Raw genomic sequence first — 17,835 nt, 5'->3', positions numbered from 1 at the left:
GTTCTCAAGAACCAGCCATTAGCCACACCACTACTGAATAAGGACTCATGAAAAATGTATTCCAAAACAGAAGTCTTCATAATTATATATAACTCATAAATGCTTTGGGACCCAATAATCTAGAAGAAGAATGTTAGGCTGTAAGCTTCATGAAGGAAGAGGCTTATCTATCTCATTTGTCACTGCATTCTCCATTAGGTATTCAATAAATATTTGTAGAACCAATAAAGTAAAGCCTTCAAGTTTGCAAATGGTCATAAAGCTGTTCCTAATCAAAATGTAAAATTAAAAGACAAGTTCTCATGAGGCTGTATAACTAGGCAAAATTACAGCAAGTGACCATCGGTGAAGGCAAATGTGAAGGAACATTTAGGGAAAAGCAATACCAATTATACTTTTAGAATAATGGATTCTAAGCTACACTGTTCAATCAGCTTAGACTGCTGCCCTAAGATACCACATCTCATGTTTCATCACAAAAGGCCCAGAAAATGCTGGGCATTATCAGAAAGAACACTCCAAGCAAATTAGAACTTGTGATCCTGCCCTTACTCAAAACCACTCTGCGTCCACAGCTACATATGCTGTGCAGTTTTGGTTTCCTATACCCCAAGACAAACATACCAGAGTTGGAAGAGGTCCTGAGAAATGAGATTAAAGTTATAAAGTAAATGAAAGGGCTTTCTAATGAGAGCCTAAAAACTACAGCTCTATTTTTTTTCTGGTAAGATGAAAATTTAGGGGGAAGGGGAAAGTATAACTATATTATCGATTTGTTCATCAAACCTCATAATACTAAAGAGGGCAGTATTTTCGTTTTTTTGTTCTTTTTAAATTGCATTTTAGGTTTTGGGGTACATGTGAAGAACATGCAAGATTGTTGCATAGGTACACACATGGCCGTGTGATTTGCTGCCTTCCTCCCCTTCACCTATATTTGGCATTTCTCCCTGTGCTATCCCTCCCCAACTCCCCACCCACCGCTGTCCCTCCCCTATTTCCCCCCAACAGACCCCAGTGTGTAGTGCTTGAGGGCAGTATTTTGAAGTTTGAAATAAAAGATGTATTAGGCTTGGACATTCCCAGGGTGCTCTGTAGATCTTCACCCCTGGATGGGGACAAGGCAGGGCCCCTCTCTGAACTGACCTTCTGATTAGGAGAATTAAACCCCTGGTGGGTGGTGACTTGTTAAAAAAAGAAATAAAAGATGTAGACAAAAGATGATTTTATCTGTAGTCAGAAAATATCCTGAATCATCACCAGTAAAACATATATATAAATGTAGTAACATTCACATATTCCAATCTAAAACTAAAAAAGGCTCTAAGGAACTAAGAACAAGGACTTAACACTGAACCCATAAGCTTTTTTCCCCCTCTGTATCAAAGCCTTCAAATTTCAAATAACATTAAACTTTGTCATCTGTTACCTCAGCAACGCTAAGTTCAGAAACAGTGATTAACAAAAATTCAGTAAGAGGACATTGAGGTGGCAGAGGCACTCCTAAAAGCATTAAGGAAAATCTGATCTGTAGTCAATATATTCTGTTTAACAAGACAAGGAAGCAAATAAAATGTTACAGATTTATAAAATGAGAGTGAAAGGCAACATGATTCAAAGAACATTGAACTGTGAGACAAAACAACAAAGTTTTCTTGAATTTGCCATTGTTCTTTGTATTAGGACTGGAAGGAGGGATGGATGGATGTTTTACAATCTGTGGGTGAACTCTCAACCCTGCTCTCCCACATTACTGACTATGGCTTAAGCACTGATGTTATCTGTGTTGCATTATTGCTTATAATTGTTAAGAGTTTTAATTTATTTGTTTGTTTGCTCTGAGACAGAGTCTCACTCTGTCGCCCAGGCTGGAGTGCAACGGTGTGATCATAGCTCACTTCGGCCTCCACCTCCTGGGCTCAAGCGATCCTCTCACCCCAAGCTCCTGAGTAGTTGGGACTGCAGGCATGCACCACCATGCCCAGCCAGTTTTTTTTATTTTTATAGAGACAGGGTCTCCCTATGTTGTACCAGGAATGGAAGCAGACAAGGGGAAAGTCAGAATGAGCAAACAAGCTCAAGAGTAAGCTGCTGCTCCCAAGAGGTGAGGAGCTCCTGCCTGAACTTGGGCAGGAACAGGAATCAGAGAGACACTCGGCTAGAGAATGGAACTCAGTAAAACTTCAGTAGATCAGAGGAAACAGAAAAAAGAGCTTCATGTTCCTGGACCCAGAATAAAGCCCCAGATTGGGAATGGTAGAGCTAAAAGAATAAAGAATTATGACCACAAACAATTGGCTTTCACTCCTATGCTATCAATAATTACTTGTGTGAAGACTTTAGGTAGGCATTGGTTTAGTATGTAAAATTAAACTAACTTTAAGGATCTCTTGAGTCCTTGAACAGGTCAGGTTGCAATGGCTAGGCAAATTAATCTAGAACTTATGGATTTCTAAATAAAAATTAACTGCTAAGGTGGACAAGCAGACTCTCAAGCATATACATATCACTGGCCTCTTGAATACACATCTGAGGCCTGCTTATAGGTCTATGTGACTCCAAGTCTCAGATGTTCTGAGTCAATGAGCAATGTTTCATTTCATGAGGTACCTGCTATTTAAGTCGATAGCAAAAAATGGCCCAAAGAGATTCTCAGCAGTACATAAGAAACAGCTGCCCCAGTGGACTCAGGCCAAAAATAAAAAACTAAGTTTTTTACTTGTCTTTCCTCCACTTAGTGTAGCCCTGCTAATGCACATGTTGTCATAAAATCTGCTGTGAAACATACATCTGATCACCAAGATGTCCTTGTTCAAAATCTCCACGTTGTTTGGAGCTCAAACCCTTCAGCCTCACATGGAGGATGCATTCCAACGTGGTCTCTGTCCACCTCCAGCCACTTCCCAGGGTACCTTTCATTCTGACCCCAGTGGTGGTTCTCTCACACTTTCTCAGGCCTCTGTGCAAGAAGAATACCTGAGGCCCCAACCCACTCTGGCCCCAAACACGAACCCGTCTGAGAGCTCCTTATCCCTGAGCTTCTGCTCCAGGCCCCTTCTTCTGATACCTTCTCTAAGCGCTGCAACTCCAGTCGTCTGCCCTCCTCCTGCTCCACTTTGCTCCTGACACCTGGGCCTCTCTTCTTCTATGGCAACACTTCTCACAGGGGCTGGAATCATGCGTTTTCTCATCAGTCCTTCCCATCAGTACGTGAGCCTCTCCTGAGTTGAGGTCATGTCTTTCCCCTCTATTTCCATGACCTAACACACCTGGCTCCCCATGGCAGGTGAGTTATCACTGCTCCCACTGCTCCCAAAACCATTCCTGGATGACTCTCCAACCCCCTGGCTGATGTACCTGCCCCTGCTTGCCCTGTGCAAGGTGCCCTTCACTCAGAGGCAGCTTTTCCTCTCCCCCTGCCATGCCTTTTCCTCTACAACCTAAGATTCCAAGGACAGAATTATATTCCAAGCATTCTAACAAGATTCATAAGACGTTAAAGCTGAAGGGGCCCTTAGAAATTATCTGGTCCAGGGGCTTCCAAATGCCTTTCCGCAGGCTGCTGCTAGATAGACTGCAAAAGAGTAACATGGAGAAAGACTTAAAAATACAGATACCCTAATGGCATTAATGCATTTGTAAGGGCAGGAAAAAAAAAAAAAGAGAGAAAATATATATTTTTAAAAAAACACAGATACCCAGGCTCCACCATGAAAATGCTGATTCAATAGGTCTGGGATGGATCCCTGCTTTTGGGGTTTTTTTTTTTTTAAAGCTTCCTGTTGATTCTAGTGCACCAGTCTAGTCCAAACTCTTAATTTTTTATACATGGAGAACGGAGGTTCAGAGAGGGAAAGAGTCACCAAATGCTAAGACTTATGACTGGCACTGAGGGCACAAAGCTGAAGGCCCAGATCCTACCCTTGAGCACCTACACACACATAATCCACTGGAAACATCTGTGAGCACCACTGAGGCTCATCAAAGGCACAGAATTCCTACAGAAGTCACCTCACCCTCCCTTGTGCTCCCTTTTGCTTTATTTATTCTTCCTCACATCAAAATTTTCTACCTTTACTGTAGTTTACTGAACATTTCAGTAAAATGTTCTCTTTCTCGCAATTTTATAAGCCCCTCAATAGGCACTCACTAAATTTTTTGTTATTTCTAGATTTGGATCTCTACTTGGCTATCTAACAGGCACCTAAGATGTACTATGTCTGAAATCTAGCTCGATTTCCTCCTATAGCCTTCCCCATTTCAGTAAATGGCAACGCCATTCTTCCACCCGCTTAGGTCTAAACCTCTCTTTCTTTCACACTCTTCATCCAATCCACAAGCAAATCCTGTCAACTCAACCTTCAAAATATATTCAAGTCCAGTCATTTCTCATCACCTCTACCATCATCTCTCTCCTGTATTCCCACAAAAGCCTGCTAACTGATCTCCTTGCTTCCACCATCAATCTTTATCCCTTTACACTGCTTTATTTTCTTCCCAGCACTTATCACCACCCAGTATATATTATATAATTGTTCATCACCTTATTGTCTTTTTGTAAATTCCAGTGTGTTTACAGGAAGGTAATCCACCATTAGAAAGGAGTAACAGGCCAGGCACAGTGGCTCATGCCTATAATCCCAGCACTTTGGGAGGCCAGAACGGGCTGATCACCTGAGGTCAGGAGTTCGAGGTCAGCCTGACCAACATGGTGAAACCCTGTCTCGACTGAAAATGTTAAAATTAGGGCTGGGCGCAGTGGCTCACGCCTGTAATCCCAGCACTTTGGGAGGCCAAGGCAGGCAGATCACGAGGTCAGGAGATCAACACCATCCTGGCCAACATGGTGAAACCTTACCTCTACTAAAAATACAAAAATTAGCTGGGCATGGTGGTGCATGCCTGTAATCCCAGCTATGTGGAGGCTGAGGCAGGAGAATTGCTTGATCCTGGGAGGCAGAGGTTGCAGTGAGCCGAGATCACACCACTGCATTCCAGCCTGGCGACAGATCGAGACTTCGTCTCAAAAAAAACAAAAAAAAAACAAAAAAACACAAAGGAGGAACAACTTGACAAGCTCATTTGTCCAGAATTAAGATTATTCAAGATAGTCACAGATTCCCAAGTTGGTTTATTATGAATCAAACATTTTGCAAATATGCAACTTTTTGTTTCACTCTTTAAAATTTTAGACCTTCAGTGGTGATGGGACCTCATCAGCGGGAAGGGATCTACCTGAAGTACCCTGTCTATAAATCCTGGGTCCCTGTAATGGCTGATTAAATTAAATATTTTATCAGTGGGGAGTGCCTACTGCCCTACGTCCCATGATAAGGTCATTTGTTTTGAGGATGGGATCAGTGTGACACCAGAGGAAAGAAAAGGCTAGCTCTGATAACCATAAGGAAGAGGTAGGCGCAGGAAGGGCCTGAGTCTTAAGAAAAGAAAACATAAAAGATTGGGCAGGGTGGCTCACGCCTGTAATCCCAGCACTTTGGGAGGCTAAGGCAGGTGGATCACTTAAGGTCAGGAGTTCGAGACCAGCCTGCTCAATATGAAACCCTGTCTCTACTAAAAATACAAAAATCAGCCAGGTGTGGTGGTACATGCCTGTAATCCCAGCTACTCAGGAGGCTAAGGTAGGAGAATTGCTTGAACCCAGGAGGCAGAGGTTGTAGTGAGCTGGGATCACACCACTGCACTCCAGCCTCCAGCCTGAGCGACAGAGCAACTCTGTCTCCAAAAAAAAAAAAAAGAGAGAGAAAAAACGAAATGATACTGGCCAGGCACTGTGGCTCGCACCTATAATCCCAGGTGTGAGGCCAAGGCAAGTAGATCATTTGAGACTAGGAGTTCAATACCAGCTGGGCAACATGGCCACACCCCACATCACTACAAAAAATAAAATTAAATTAAAATTAAAATTAGCTGGGCATGGTGGCACATGCCTGTAGTCCCAGCTACTCAAGAGGCTGAGGTGGGAGGATTGCTTGAGCCTGGGAGGTTGAGGCTGCAGTCAGCTATGATTGCACCACTGCACTCCAGGATGGGTGACGCAGCAAAACCCTGTCTTCAAAAAGAAAAGAAAAGAAAAAAAAAACATATAAAAAGAAAATACAACTCTGTGAACAAACTGAAATACCAATGTACTGTACACTTTAAATGGGTAAATTGTATGGCACGTGACTTACATCTCAATAAAGCTGCTATATTTTTTAAAAGGTAGAAAAAGAACTGGAGGTAGCTGGGATTATACAAGACTATAAAACTGACTGGGACAAGAAGAAACCAGGCATAGACAGCAAACACAGTTTACACAGAGCTGAGGATTTCGACAAAAACTGATATTTTGTAAACTGTACCCCTTTTACCTTTCCTTATTTGCAAACAGATCTCAGCAATAACCCGGCACCATACTTTGGTAGAAGAAAACAGGACCTAGAGATATGATAAAAAGGGGGACAGGACTCCTCTTGTTCACACACCATACTGGTGTGTTCCTCCCAGTGAACTTTGCAAATGCATCATCTCTTCGTAGTGGGGACCCCGAAATTTAAGCAAGAAGCCAGCAACCTCAGACCTGCTGCAAACCAAGCCTCGACTCCCGAGGCAAAGGACCCTAGAAAACAGAAAGTGGCCATTCCACAAGATCATTCTTTCTCCACTTCTGGTACCTCTGTGTTTGATGGCTTTGAGGGTGCCACCAGTCTCATCCACCACAGACAACCTACAGTTCCAAAGCTTCCTAAACTGACAGTCTGGAGGGGCACAAGGAGCATGCTATTACTCTGAGAGGCATCTCTATGGTTGCCTGAGTTTAGGAGCTGGTAAGTTAAAGGGATGGTAAAGTTTCCCTCCCAGGTGCTCTGTTCTTAGTCCCCTTTTCTTATATGCACACACACACACCCCGATACCCCCTTCTCTTTCTCATCCTCTCTCTCCCTACTCCTTCTTCCATGGTAGACTACACTTTCTCTCCCTATATTCTACTCCCCCATCCCTTCTCTCTTTCTCCCCTCCACCCCGCTACCACTGCCTCTCCAGCTCCCATTCTCTCTCATATCTCTCTTCCTCCCCAGCTCCTGCTCTCTCCCTCATGCCTCTCTTCCTCCCTCTTCTCTCCTTTCCCTCTCAACACAGATCTGGGGGTGCTCTTTCACCATGACTGTTCAGACATGAAGGAAGCCAGCTTTCAGCAGGAAAGCAGGGCCCCAGTCAAAGCAGCCTTTCACCAACAACCCAGCACAGCAACAGATCCAATATCCAGGTGTTCTGTATGTGCCTACTGTACGTCCCTGGTGATCCAAGGGAATGATAGGGAATAACATGTCCCTAGGTACCTTTTGACGATCAGACAAATGGACTATTAACTATTAAGAGCCTCCACATAGTGAAATGTTTACAGATAAAATAATGTGACATTTGGAATTGGCCTCAAAATAACACAGGGCAAGAAAAAGAGAGCAAGGAGGAAATATATAAATGAAACAAGCTGGACCACATAGCCAGGCATGGTGGTATGTGCCTGTAGTTCCAGCTACTTGGGAGGCTGATGTGGGAGGATTGCTTGGGCCCAGGAGGTAAAGGCTGCAGTGAGCTTGATCACGCCACTGCACTCCAGATTGGGTGACAGAGTGAGACCCTGTCTCAAAAAAAGAAATAAAATAAAATAAAAAAAAAACAAAAAAAAAAGGTTGACCGTGAATTGATAACTTGATAATTATTGAATCTGAGTGAATACAGAGGTTTATCATATTATTTTTTTCTATATTTGTACATTTCAGCACAATAGAGACCCACGCTTTGCGTGGTAGATTCTATGGGTCCAACTAAGATACACCAAGATCACACACTCATCAGAATGGCTAGTATTTAAAAACAAAACAAGGCCGAGCGCAGTGGCTCACATTTGTAAAGCCCAGCATTTTGGGAGGCTGAGGCAGGCAGATCACAGGTCAAGAGATGGAGACTATCCCGGCCAACATGGTGAAGCCCTGTCTCCACTAAAAATACAAAAATTAGCTGAGCATGTGGTGCATGCCTGTAGTCCCAGCTACTCAGGAGGCTGAGGCAGGAGAATCACTTGAACCTGGGAGGCAGAAGTTGCAGTGAACCAAGATCGCACCACTGCACTCCAGCCTGGCAACAGAGCAAGACTCTGTCTCAAAAATAAAATAAAATAATAATAATAAGTGCCAGTGAGGATGTGGAGAAATCAGATTCCTTGTGTATCACTGGTGGGAATGTAAAATGGTGAAGCTGCTACAGAAAGCAGCTGGCAGTTCCTTAAAAAATTAAACAAAATTACCATATGATCCAGCAATTCCACTTCCGGGTATTTACTCAAAAGAATTAAAAGCAGGGGGACACAAGATACTTGCACACCCATGTTCATGGCAGCATTATTCATAACGCCCAAAGGTGGAAGCAACCCAAGTATCTATCAACAGATGAAAGGATAAACAAAATGTGGTATATATATACGATGGAGTATCACTCCACTTTAAAAAGGAAGGTAATTCTGACACATGCTACAACATGTGCACGAAGGAACCTTGTGACATTATCCTAAGTGAAATAAGCCAGATATAAAGGACAAATATCGAATGATTCCACTTATATGAGGTCCCTAGAGGAGGCAAATTCATAGAGACAAGAAGTAGAAGTGTAGTTGCCAGGGGTTAGCAGGAGCAAGAGACGGCATTACTGTTCAATAGGTCAAAGTTTCAGTATGAGATGTCAGATTCTGGAGATGGACAGTGGTGATGCTTGCACAATTGTAAATGTATTTAATACCACTGAGCTACACTTAAAAATGGTAACTCCTGTTATATGTATTTTATCATCAAAAAAAAACAAAATCCAGGGAACGAAAAAATCTCATGTCCAAATTCTTGGCTTTTCAAGGCCAGCTCAGGTCAACCTAGACATCATACCTTAGAGAGGATCTCAAAACAAGGGTGTGGCGAGCGTTGCTAGGGGAGCAGAGCTGCGGAGAAAGGAAAAACTTCTACCTAGGCACATGGTCTAGAGTCCAAACACCACCTAAGGAAAGAAGAAAAACAAAATGTTTTTTTAAGTGGGTCTGAAGGTAAATGTTAGAGTAAGGAAAGATAGTTTAAAAAACTAATAATAATAATCCAAGTGTAAGTAAGACCCTGAGAAAAATTCCCAAACATAAATTCAAGCAGGCCACAAATGCAGTCAGAGACAAAACTTTTCCCAGCTCCACGTCTGCTGCCCTCCCTCTATTATAGGCTGGTGGTTCAGAGCACAGACTCTATTGGGTTCAAATCCTAGTTCTACTACTTACTAGCTGTTTGACCTAGGGCAACATTCTTCACCTCTGTCTGTTTTTCCACATGTAAAATGGGCTATTACAGGGATCAAATGAGTTAATATTTATAAAGCTCTTACAACACTGCCTTTCACATAGCAAATACATGTTTGCTGAGTATTATGCCACCAACCTCAGTGGCCAGCAAGCTTTCCCTCCTAAGTTTTCAGAGCGCCCCAGAGATTGCTGGCCAGAAGCATGGAGAGAGGCCGGAAAAACAAGGCAAGTAAAGCCAGCCTTAGTTTACCCCTCCACACAACTCCTCCTCCAGTGCCTGCTGAAGCTGAAGAAGCAAAGGGCCAAGCAGGGGCCAGTGGGGCAGGTGAGCTGCAGAAATCATGGCAGGAGCAGATGGCAGTGTAGGAAGAGGTCAGCACCAAGCAGGTGATGAGAATGAGCTACAAAATGGGGAAAGCCGACATAACCCTTTTTAAAAAAAAAAAAAAAACTAGGTGGTCCTTAACTGTAGCCGAACATGAGAATCACCTTGGGAACGTTGGAAGCTACTAATACTTGGTCACTACACCCCTAAAATTCAGATTTCATTGACTAGTGTTGAGAAACACCAGTTAACAGCCCATCAACTACATCTACCCACAAATGACCTAATAAAAGGACTCATCTCCTGAATTTCTCGTTCTGCCCATTGTCACTCTAATCCTACACTCCCTCACTTGACTTCATTTTTGTCCAATTTTGACAGACCAACGTTTAGTTTGGATTCTAAAGAGTAATATAGACAATATTAATGTAAAAATGTAGAAGAGAAGGGAAAGAAACCAATTATCCCAATTCTACGGAAAGAAACTAGAGAAAACTTTTCTGAAGTTTTCCCTTTTCTTATTTGGACTTTCACATTTCAAAACATAAACGAACAAGCAGACACTGTGCTATCCAAATGAGGACAAAAGTTAGAGATCAGGGACAAAGGGGTGTCTTAGGTCTGCCATCCAACAGTAAATAAATTGGGAGGTGCTCCAATGAGTGTACCTGGTTATTTACTTCAGATTAACCTTGGTTCCTCTGGCCACCAGCTTCTGTGGGTTATCCAGACAGTCTCTCTCATATGCGCAATCATGCAGTTTGGCTGAAGAGAGGGGCTAACAAACCTGAGCTTCGGGCTTCACTTCCAGGCTGGCTGCTTCTCCGAGGTCACCCTAATCACACACTCATGCTTGGATGTACAGGAATTTTACAATGTATAACACATTCTTCCTACTTCACAAGGAACTCACCAGTGAGTGAACTAAGAATGGCACTCGGGGAGGGATAACATGGGGAGAAATGCCAGATATAGGTGACGGGGGGATGGAGGCAGCAAACCACATTGCCATGTGTGTACCTATGCAACAATCCTGCATGATCTGCACATGTACCCCAAAACCTAAAATACAATAAAAATAAATAAATAAATAATGGCACTCAGGCTCCTGCCCGCCTCCAAGAACCAAGCTGCCCTTGTACTTTGAACTCTGAACCAGCAGGTCAGCTTTCACATTTCAAATTTCCCAACACACGCATCTTCCCAAGGTCCTACTGGATAGAGCACAAATTTTCCTCCAATTTGGTACTGAGACATTCACTATAGCCCTTGCCATAATGATGACACACCTTAGAGTGTTGTAAGACCAAGATTAGACAATATTGTTCTAAAACATTGTTCTAGATTAGAGCTTCTTCCAACACTAGAAAGATTCAGGGCTATGAGAGCCAAAGAGATTCGGGAAACGATTAAATTTAAACCACTTACTCTACAAGCAAGTAAACTGAGGCCCAGAGAGGTAAGGTAATCAAATGAGAAAAGGCACATAAACTGAAGAGTTTTTATTACTGTGGAAGATTCCTATTATTCCTGGAAAGATCCGAGGGCCCTTGGTTGCTCTTCCCATCAGAGTAGTTGAAGTCTCCTACTCACAGTTACCCATTCAAATCTCTCCACCTAATACAGGTGATAAGGCTTATTTAACCCTCAGACCAGTGCTTCTTAGCCCTGGAGCAATCCTAATGCCTGACCCCAGCTCAGACCAATTAAACCAGAAATTCTAGAAATGAAGCCACCATAGGATCCCCAAAACCCATAGCTTCCCCCACGGATTCCTTAAACCCTCTCCAGCCCGAAGGGCTTCTGCACTTGTCCTTCTCTCCAGTCTGATTGCTCTTCCCTCCGATATCTGCGTGACTCACTCTCTCACTTCCTTCAGACCTCTGCTCAAAGGCCATTTAATCAATGAGATTTTCTCTGACTTCTCAATTGAAAACAGAAAATCTGCCTCCCACCAACGCCCCCATCCAACATCCCTGCTTTATTTTTTTCTGTAATACTTTTCATTATCAGTTATATCTTACTTGTTATCTATAAATGCATACATACCAGAATATGAGCTCCAAAAGAGTAAGATTTGTGTTTATTTTCTTCCTCGCTATATTCCCAGTGCCTAGAATAGTGCCTGGCACATAGCAGACCATCAGATGTATATGCTAAATGAACACATCAGGAACATAAATCTCAAAATATGACACATACCAAAAGATCATAAAGCAGCAGCCATTTGGTTGATTATAGAAAACACACTTCTCTACTGAGCTCATCTTGGCAAAACCGTTATTAAAAACAGGATAGAAGCCTAATAAAACAGAAACCATCCAGAAATAAGTATTTCTAGACAATCCATTCCAATGGGTTTGTTCATCAAAGACAATTCGTTCTGAGAAATAAACATACGGAAATAGAAAATGAAGTTGAAAGGTGATGGAACAAATGGCTTTCAGATACCATCTTAGCCTATGTGCAGATTCGGAAGAAAGCCTGCGTGCACTGACAGCTACACTCAGGAAGAGTTTTCAGCAGACCAGAAAAAACAGCCTCCTCTCCTGGGATTACACTTCGAGAGGTGAAGGGGCAGTCTGGGATATTAACGCCTGCTTGCCCCCAGATCCCTCAACCTGATGAACACCTTCAGCGACCTGAGGAGGAGCTTTCCTTTTCCTTTCTCCTGCTCATACCCCAACTGCTTCCTAAACTCATTGGAAACCACGGACAGCACTTTAAACTCTACCACACTGGGAGCACTGGAAGCCCCTGTCAAGGCAACCACACAGCAGTTGGGGAGCATTCCGCCATTACCAAGTCTCACTGATGTCACCTATTCCGTTCCGTGTCTGCCAACACCATCCTTGCTCTTTCCTTGCCCCCTCTGGTCTCTCTCTACTTGGTCATCCTGCATGTTTCTCTAAGACTAATCCTTCCCAAACATCTTTTTTTTTTTTTTTTTGAGATGGAGTCTCATTCTGTCGCCTAGGCTGGAGTGCAGTGGCACGATCCTGTCTCATTGCAACCTCTGACTCCCAGGTTGAAGCAATTCTTTTGCCTCAGCCTCCCAAGTAGCTGGGATTACAGGCACCCACCACCATGCTCAGCTAATTTTTGTATTTTCAGTAGAGACGGGGTATCACCATGTTGGACAGGCTGGTCTCAAACTACTGGCCCCAGGTGATCCACCTGTCTTGGCCTCCCAAATGCTGGGATTACAAGTGTGAGCAACCACGCCCAGCCCAAACACCATTTTTATCAGGTCACTTACTCTGCTCAAAAACTCTTTCTGGGCCAGGCATGGTGGCTCATGCCTGTAATTCCAGCACTTTGGGAGGCCGAGGTGGGTAGATCACCTGAGTTCAGGAGTTTGAGACCAGCCTGGCTGACATGGCAAAACCCCATCTCTACTAAAAATACAAAAAATTAGCCGGGCGTGGTGGCGCATGCCTGTAATCCCAGCTACTGAGGAGGCTGGGGCAACAGAATTGCTTGAACCTGGGAGGCAGAGGTTGGAGTGAGCCAAGATCACACCATTGCACTCCAGCTTGGGCAACAAGAGGGAAACTCCATCTCAAAAAAAAAAAAAGCACTCTTCCTGCAGCCTACTACATTGGTCCAACCCTCGGGCCAGGCTTTCAAAAACCTTCATAACGTATGCCTAAGACTAGGGCTACTGTTTTCATATTTCAGCAGCTGCCCCTCACTTGTCTTGCAGCACCAACTCACTGCCTCCCTGCTGAACAGCACTAGTAAGAGATGGGGCTATAGAGACTGGAATAGACTGGACCATGTCTCCAACCTCCATTCCTGCTGAAAACATCCTATTCATCCTCCTCTCCTCCACCCAACCACACTCCTTCTCTCCCACTCCAGCTGCTAGCTACACTGCCCTTTGCTACCCCATCTCCACACCACACACACACCATAGATATGCAAGCATGCACTTTCATTCATTCAATAATATTGAGCACCATTACTATGGGCCAGACCTTGCCCTAGTCACTATGGATACCACAGTGAACAGAACAGATTAAATTCCTGCCCATGCAGAGCTGATAATCTACTGGAAGGAGACAGACATACAGACACAGATTCATAAAAGTCATACTTACTATCTTTCTCAACCAGGGCTTGTCATATGAAATCAGAAGAGTGAATATATTCTCAGTTACGAAGTTAAGTGAGAGGGCAAGCCATGAGAATATGGAGGAGAAAAGGTTTTACGCAGAGGGAAGAGCAAGGAGGTAGACAAAGGCCCTGAAGCAGGAGTAGGAGATGGGGCTGAGAGGCAGATGATGGCAGGCCATTGCTAGGTCTCTGACCTTGACTCTACGATAAAAGACTACAGGAGGATTTGGAGAAGAATGATGTGCTCAGATCAACATTTTATTTGTTGCTGATGGTTCTTTTCTTACCACTTATCCTCAAATTCTAACAGATTGACATTTTAAAAGGATCACTTCCCTATGCCTATCCATCTCAGCTGTCCATCATTAGGGAGAATTACAAGAATTTCTTTTTGAATGTTCCCAAATGTTCTAAACTGAGCACATATTATTTTTCAAATGAGGGGTAAAAAATCTCTCCAATCCTTAAAGACTTGGCTCAAATTCCAACTCTGCCTCAAAACCCCTGTACAAGGCAGGGCTAGCCCACACTGTACCCTATGCCCCAGCCAGCAGGACCACCAAGGCGGGCCCAGTGTCAGCAATGAGGTGGTACAACAATACTCACTGCAGGAACTGATACACATGAATGTTTCTTTTGCTGCCCTCACTTCTCCCATGCAGGCGTGTGTCTCTACAGACACTTGCCCCCAAGTGCCTGCCTGGGTCCCAGTCTTTCTCTCAGTTGACTTAATTAATTCCTGGTAAATAAAGCTGCTGTTTGGTGATGATGTACGGAGAGTATGACCTCTCCCAAGGAATGTAAATAATGTAAAAGATGGCAATGCAAAATCCTTAGACTCAGAGGAATGGAGCTGGAATGACAGGCACTGGGGTTCATATTTTGGGGACAGGAGGCCAGCTTCTCCTATAAGGTATGGCACTTAGGAAGCAGCGTCGAGGGGAGACAAGTAATGAAAGATGAGAATACATCATTGTCACCACCTCTCTCCTCCCAAATGGCCCTTCAATCCATTTTGGGTATTAAAGAATGTTCCCTAGAGGTAATCCCAGCCATCTCAGGGGGTGACCTGTGTGCCAGTAACCACCACCCTCAGAAAGAAAAGCCCCCTTAAGACACTTCTGGTCTGAAAGCAAATCGTTCTCTAATTGCTTTCAGTGGGGAAAATCCTGGAGGGCAAAGTTCATTTCACATGATTCTTTTATGCTCTACCCAGATCTGGACTGGGTCCAGGGTAGACCTTTTATAAGCAACTGTGGAATACTGATCTTAATTAGAATGTTTACTTATATTTAAAATCTTGAGGGTGTTTCCTTAGCAAGGCAAAGGGCACAGGGAGACCGTAGGGAGAGGCCTTAAGGTAGGTGTCCACTGTAACTGAATTGGCAAAAAAGAGTAGAATGCTGTTGCAAAAAGGCCCCACAAAATTTTACTTATTTAGTTAGAGACAAAGTCTCGCTCTGTCACCTAGACTGGAGTGCAGGGGCACAATCACAGCTCACTGCAGCCTAGACTTCCCAGCCTTGGGTGATTCTCCCACCTCAGCCTTCCAAGTAGCTGGAATTGAATACAGGTCTGCGCCACCATGCCCAGCTATTTTTTTGTATTTTCAGTAGAGACTGGGGTTTTGCTATGTTACCTAGGCTGGTCTCAAACTCTTGAGGTCAAGCAATCCACCTGCCTCAGCCCCACAAAGTGCAGGGATTACAGGTGTGAGCCACCTAACCTGGCCTCCACAAGACTTTAAATACAAGTAAACATGCTAATTAAGAATACGATAAGCCAGGCGCCATGGCTCTCACTTGTAAGCCCAGCATTTTGGATACCAAGGGGGGCAGATCACTTAGCTCAGGAATTCAACACCAGCTGGGGTAACATGGCAAAACCCCATCTCTACAAAAAAATACAAAATATTAGCTGGTATGGTGGTGCACGCCTGTAGTTCCAACTATTCGGGTGGCTGAGGTGGGAGGATCACCTAAGCCTGGTTGGTCGAAGCTGCAGTGAGTCGTGATCACGCCACTGCACTACAGTCTACACAACAGAGTGAGACTGTCTCAAAAAAATTGTTTTTAACAAAGGATAAATGGCAGCTCGCCGCAGTGGTTCACACCTGTAATCCCACACTTTGCGAGGCCAAGGTGGAAGGATAGCTTCAAGCCAAAAGTTTGAGACCAGACTGGTCAACACAGTGAGACCCTGTCTCTACAAAAGAAAGAAATAAATAAAACTAATTAGCCAGGCATTGTGGCCCATGCCTGTAATTCCTACTCTGGAGGCTGAGGTGAAAGGATTGTTTGAGCCCAGGAGGTCAAGACTGCAGTGAGCTATGATTACACCACTGCATTCCAACTCCAGCCTGGGTGACGGTGCCAGACCCAATCTCTTAAGAAAAAAGAATAATGGCCAGAGACAGTGGCACACCTGTAGTCCCAGCTACTCAGGAGGGTAAGGGCCAGGTGCTGTGGCTCATGCCTGTAATCCCAGCACTTTCGGAAGCTAAGGTGAAAGGATTATTTGAAGCAAGGAGTTTGAGACCAGCTTAGTCAATATAGCAAGACCCCATTATCTCTACAAAAATAAAAAATTAAAAAAAAATTGTTTTAATTGAGACAGAGTCTCACTCTGTCACCCACGCCAAAGTGCACTAGTGCAACCTTGGCTCACTGCAACCTCCACCTCCCAAGTTCAAGTGATTCTCCCACTTCAGCCTCCCCAGTAGCTGGGACTACAGACTCACACCACCATGCCCAGCTACTTTTTTGTATTTTTAGTAGAGACGGGGTTTTACCACGTTGGCCAGGCTGGTCTTGAACTCCTGACCTCAAGTGATCCACCTGCCTTGGTCTCCCAAAGTGCTGAGATTACAGAAGTGAGTCACTGTGCCCGGTAAAAAAAAAAAAAAAAAAATTAAGGGAGGATCGTTTGAGCCTAGGATTTCGAATCCAGTTAGGACAACCTAGCAAGACTCCCATCACAAAAAAAAAAAAAAAAAAAAAATCTAATATTTTTAAGAGTCTAAAGATTTATAGCCTTAATAGAGTATTAGATGGTGAAGTAGTTTTTATAACCTCAGCCAGTTAAGTTCAAGACTGGGGAGTCTACAATGCAAAGGCAGACAGCAGCCCAGCCACACAGACCAGAGCTTTGGCTGGGTCATGCCCAGAAAAATCTGAACTGCTCAATGCTCACCCCAACCCCTTTTCTGAAAATGCCAAAGCTCTGCCTCAAATGCGTCTTCAAGCCCTACAATGTCCCTGAGATGGTTTGCAGTTACAATGGACACCTATCTTCAAAACCTCTCTGTGTGGTCTCACTCTGCCTTTTGGCTTGTAAAGGAATACCAAGAACTAAACTGACAGAAAAGAGTAGAATGCTGTAAACTACAGCAAGCCAGGAGAACAAAAGCGGAGCCAGAGTCCACTCTGCTGGCTTATGTTGGCTCTAGCTTGCCAAGGGCAATGTGGGTAAAATGTTACCACATCCGAAGACTGGTTATGAGGAAGGAGCAGCCCTCCACCTTGCCCCTAATAAGAGCTAAACCCCTAAAGCGGGGAAATCCCAGGAATGCATGGGAGGCTTACACATGAGAACTCTCGCTCTTCACAGTCCTTTGATCCCCAGGTTGTAATATCAAGCAAGGCCTCTAGTATCCCCCATGCTGATGTTTGAGAGACTGAGCCCAGTGGTCCATAGGAGGCAGCCCAGACCCACACCAGAAAAGGAGTGATTTCTTTAGAAACACCTGTAAAGAAAGCAACCAACGAATGAAGCTAGAAGCCAAGTCACACTCTACTCATCAGCTCCTCCCAGGTGGGTACGGCCCTGCCTCTCTGAATTCAGGGACTATCCCAATCAGAGGTGCTAGCCTAATCCACCTGTTTGAATGCATATCTAACAAAAGCATCTTACCCTGGGAGTGACAGAGCAGGCCAACTCCAACATCGTACATCTCTCTAGGGACATAGTTCTAGGCAGTTTTTAAGTTTTTGCTTTAGGACATTCAATGTTTGTCTCCAAAATGAAATTAAGCTTATAGGATGCTTGTTTGTTTTTG

General features: G+C 43.9%; 1 protein-coding gene across 5 annotated transcripts in view; it reads right to left on the bottom strand.

The window, feature by feature from the left end:
• The window catches only part of ZNF592 (zinc finger protein 592), a 54,826-nt gene that overhangs the window by 30,109 nt on the left and 6,882 nt on the right, over positions 1-17,835 (bottom strand). For 3 of the 5 annotated variants that reach the window (XM_021677492.2, XM_021677491.2, XM_012448993.3), the window contains exon 2: positions 8,937-9,045. The gene's annotated coding sequence lies outside the window, so the exon portion shown is untranslated. Of the gene's footprint in view, positions 1-8,936; positions 9,046-10,327; positions 10,984-17,362; positions 17,590-17,835 lie in introns of those variants that run through there. The other 2 variants (XM_012449001.3, XM_012449009.2) reach the window with 2 other exon arrangements.

This window comes from Aotus nancymaae, unplaced genomic scaffold (genome assembly GCF_030222135.1).
Source record: "Aotus nancymaae isolate 86718 unplaced genomic scaffold, 86718_ANA_hifiasm-v0.15.2.pri h1tg000064l_0, whole genome shotgun sequence".
NCBI classification, from domain to species: domain Eukaryota; kingdom Metazoa; phylum Chordata; class Mammalia; order Primates; family Aotidae; genus Aotus; species Aotus nancymaae.
This window is presented reverse-complemented; position numbering and strand designations above follow the sequence as displayed.